This window comes from Argiope bruennichi, chromosome 6 (genome assembly GCF_947563725.1).
Source record: "Argiope bruennichi chromosome 6, qqArgBrue1.1, whole genome shotgun sequence".
Classification (NCBI taxonomy): domain Eukaryota; kingdom Metazoa; phylum Arthropoda; class Arachnida; order Araneae; family Araneidae; genus Argiope; species Argiope bruennichi.
The window spans coordinates 117,773,333-117,778,322 of record NC_079156.1 but is presented as its reverse complement, the minus strand read 5'-3'; positions in this window follow the sequence as shown (position 1 = coordinate 117,778,322).

Here is a 4,990-nt window from a genome sequence, read left to right as displayed (position 1 = left end):
GGCGCCAAAATAGATTATACCTGAAACATCGAGAATTTTCCTGATCCGTCCATTAGAAACCGAGATACGCCTCGAAGGTTCCTGATTGGTTGAGAGGCTTCTAGCCCCTCCTCCTCAGACCTATAAAAGGAGAAAGTCTGCAGCTGCCGGAGTAGTCGAAGAGTAGTCAGAATCGACGGTAAAGTGCGAGTCTTCCAGAGATTAGCAGAGCAGCGACGGAGTCAAGCTAGTGCTGAACTAAGCTGTGAGCTACTGTTTGCAGTAGAGTCTTGTTGTGTGCTGCTGTGTGCACGTTTCGCGGCTGAAGATATTTGTCTTCTCTATGCTGTATATAGTTGTCATCTTTGTGCTGTCCTGTGTGACTTCGTGTAAATAAACGCCGTTGTTTTTTTCTACTGCCGCCTGCTGATTGAGCGTTTTCCACACCATATAACTCCCACTATCCAAACGAACCCCGGAAATTTCGTAACAATATCTTCTCTTTTGGATATTAGATGGCGATGCCTCATTCGGTACGCATCCCATAGGGCATTGCGGTTTTAATGAAAATGAGATGATACGCCATTCTGTTAAGCTGCATGAGTGAATGTCTTGTCTTGTTTTTATTTGTGTTTCTTCAGTGTGAATGTGATTATTACAAGAAATGTTCTTGAAAACATACATCCTGTTGCTTCCATTTGCACGGATCATAATAATCGGCATTCCACCCTACACTACTTTTCTGTAAATGCACCCTTCCTTCTATGAACCATTTTATAGATATCATTCTCCGTAGAAATTTTATGCATTTTTTTTCTATACAAATCTAACAGATTTTATAATTTTGGAAGTAAACTGAAATGAAAAGGCATCTTCTGAAAATTCTTGAACTATATTAACAAAAGTTTATAACAAATTAACTGAATCATAGCAATAAATGAGATACAAATTACATATTACCTAAAAGATTTTTGATTTAGTCATGATTTTTTATTTGCCAAAGAAAGATTATTCTTCGTATATTCTAGTTTACGTAATTGATTGTAATAAAGATTATAATAATTTTTAATAGGCATTTTTGTGCCAAGCATTTTTATGTGCACCCTTATCGATGATCAGGTTGTCAGTCTTATAACACGGCCTCGATTTATTTTACAATAATACTGAACAGCCGATTAAATGCATTGTACTTTTTCTATAATTTTTCGATTTGAATACTTAGATAATTAAAAAATATCATAATTAAAAAAAAAATTCTGAATCTTAACACTATTATTGCAAGTAGCAAAATACCTGCTTCTGAATGTATCAATATTATAACTGATGAGAAACAAAAAATGGAAAAAGTTTAAGAATATATAATTACCTTAAGCTATATGTTTGGTTTAGTTTAGTTTGGTTATATTAACGTCCCGTTTGAAGCAACACTAGGGCTATTTTGGGACGGACCTCGTCATTTTGAACCGCGGTCAGATGACGAGGACGACACCTGAGCTTCCACCCCCCTCTCCACACCACACCACACCACACCAGTGGGTGGACGTTTGGGCAGGGCGGATTTAACGTGCAACAGACCCCCTTACAGGACGGTTCTTCCGTAGAATCGGGTCTCGAACCTGAAACCGGTTCTGAAGCCGAGACCTTTCCACCAGGCCACCGCGGCCTAAAGCTATATATTTGGGTAAAAGTCGCTGAATATTATGTTTTTTAGCTTTTATAAAGTTGTAAATATTAGTTTATTATTTAATTTATTATTGTCACTGATATATTTAAAGACATTGTAATTGATTTTCGGATGAGTGGATTTTTTTCTTGTTAATAGCACACATTAGTAGTGTTTTAAATAGAATGTGTCTGCTTCGTGTATTTAATCTTCTTTCCATGTAAGAGTAATGATGGTCTGTTTTGCTTGCCGTTTGATCATATTAATTAAAACTACTATTTTGCGACTTTTAAATTTTTATACTATACATTTTCCAGCCTTTTTGAATTACGGAATTAGAATAATTCTCTTACAAAAGCGCATAAACAGATCAATCCACAACTTGTTTACTGCAAAAAGAGTAAATTTAAAAGTAATTGATGGTGTCTCTCATTTCTAAGAAAAAACTTTTCCAGTTTTTATTCCAAAACATTTGCTTTTTGAAAAATTCTATATCAGAATCGTTGTAAAACTCGATAAATATTCTCCGTATTTGGCACTTGTTCAAGGCAATATTTTAGGTATAAATGATACTATCATTTAAAATGAGAGACCATTCTTCTGGTAACAGAAATAAAGAAAACTATCACGACCTATCTTTAATAGCAACAAGGTCATGTCAAATATTTCACATCTATTGCAAAGAATCTCATTAGCCGAAAAGACTCACATTGAGCCTCTTTTTTTAAAAAAATGCCTTTTAGACCAAAATTCTTGTTGTTGTTTTTTCCCTAAGTATTTAGTAGCGCAACATTTATACCGAAGTCTGTGTTTGATTGGTGCAGCATGGCCAGAATTGGATTTTGCGCCACAAAACATAAACAACCAACCAACCAACTACCCAAGCCTGTGATGAATGAAGAATTCTCTTGAAATAGCTTCTAAGCTAAAGGAAAATTCATTCTTTTGCTTAGTACATATAACAGCTGAATGTACACGAAAAATATTATTTGGGAACAGAATTATAATAGATTCATATGGAAATGTAAAATACTCTTGATGGGTGCAGTATATGAACCACCAGTAGATAAAAAAAAGTTATTCGAAAATGTAAGTCTATAAAGGGTAAATAAAATATAAATTCCAAATTATTGAATTCACTTCTTTAAAAAAATGCTAATAATAAAAAGTCCTTTTTCCACTCACTTTTTAAAGTTAAGAACAAAATATACCCGATTGAACTATTTTTCACTAACATATTACAAAGCGTTAATTACATAAAATCGAAGAGCGATTAATTGCTTACAAAGTCTGAAGATTCTATTGTAAGGTATGATTGAGGGTGACCTTGTTATTGATGAAGATGCAATGAGATAGCACAGACTGCCTTGAACACGTTCAGGGAACACTCAATTTATCAAGGACTTCATTTATACAAGCAGAAAGGTTGTATCCTTTACATTGGGGAAATAGATATTTCATTTGACAAATGAAGCTGATAATTTTTAGGATTGTCCACTGGCATATAGGAACAAACGCTTCTTAAATTAAATATATATAAATAATTTTATGTATATAGAAGTCTTTTTTTTATGTTTTTAAAGTATTTTATGTTTGAAGTTGTCATCGTTTTTTGTGACATCATGAAGTGTTTATATCTGTTTGATGTTTTAAACCTGGAATCTATTATCTGGAAAATTTGAGTGTATTATGTATAAAGAATACCAGATTCTGCAAAAAATAATATGTGATCCTGAAATTTGAAATATTTTAAGCTTAAAAGATTGATATCTATAGCACGCGGTCTATCTATCTATATAGCATGCGGCAGGAAAATGATAAAATTTATCAATAATGGAAACAATAAGTTAAAAGTATTTTTGCTATTTATTCATTTTTTAAACCGAATTACATGTAACTATTTGTTCTTTTTTTAATTATTTTTTATGCATATCCTTCACTATTATTACTTCTAGTAAGACGAATAAATTTAAATAAGAAAAAATTAAATATAGGCAGTTTGAAAGTTATAAAGACATTCGAAGCACTTCTTTTCGATGTCAAATACAGAAGTGCGATTTTTAAGCAGATCAAATTGCAATATTTAGAAGCTCACTGTTCGGCAAATATCATAATCTAAATCTGTTAATAGATATTTAGCAGACGATTCCTTTTCAGACATTTTATTACTGCTACTATTTTTATTTTGTTAAAATATTATTTAAAAGTAAAAGAAAATGACTTTTTCTTTGATAAACATATTTTGTTAATATTATTTCGTTTATTTTTTTGTATGATAATCAATTGTATGATTCGTTTTGATGATCAATTGTAAACCTTATGGAATCTGGCAATGTTTGTAAGATACGCTGTTATGTTGAAAGAATAAACAAGCCGATGGAATTCTAAATTGCTTGGAGTATTATTTTAGTTTTAAGAATTTGAGATGCTCTGCTGTAGTTTGAAGCTTAAGAAAACGGGTAGTATTCTAGAAAGCATGCAAAACTCACATTTTCATGACCATCTGTGTCTTCTTACTTTTCGTTTTATGTTTTTGAAAAAGGGCTTCTACTGTCTGTTTTAACTACCAAAATCCATTTTTGAAAAAAAAAAATTAATTCAATTTTGTTGTAGCTATTAACTATATCTTTTAAAAAAATCTTATAATTATAAATTTTGTTTCATTAAAAGATTTTGAATTCCTTGTTAAAGAGTATAAACATTCAGTTCAAAATTGTTAAATTGCATTTTTGGCAAGCCAAAGGAGAATTTTAAAAAATTACGTCTATTAATAAAATGTGTGTTGTTGAATGCGTCTATGTGTTTGTGTCTGTCTTGGCCTTCTACAGGTCGGACTTTTTGACTGAGAGCTACCAAAAATTTTGTATTTGTATTTCGGAGGTGGAAATGTCCCTCTAGGAATGATTTTGTTGAAATTGCTATTTAGAATTATAATTTGATTTACAGAAGAATTAATCAAATGTTTTATTATAATCATTACTTTCGGATCCACCATACCTTAAAAAAAGTGGCAACCCAAAAATGAGTTTCATGTTCTATTAAAATTTAAAAAAAAATTATCCTTTAGATCATACTACTTTTAATATTTGCAAATTGTTTACTAAATTTGCTCAATTTAAAAAAATGATTTTACTTAGTTTCTAAAATATTTCCGAATGAATTTCATTAATTGTTCCGAAATTAAACACAATGCTGTATATATTTGATACGATTTTTATTTTATAGACACTGATTGAAGTAATATTAAATTATTGTTCATAAAGTTTTTAATGAACACTTTTATTGTAATATGGCATAATTGTAAATATTTTTTGATTGAAAATTGGGAAGCAGTTACTTGAAGGAAGT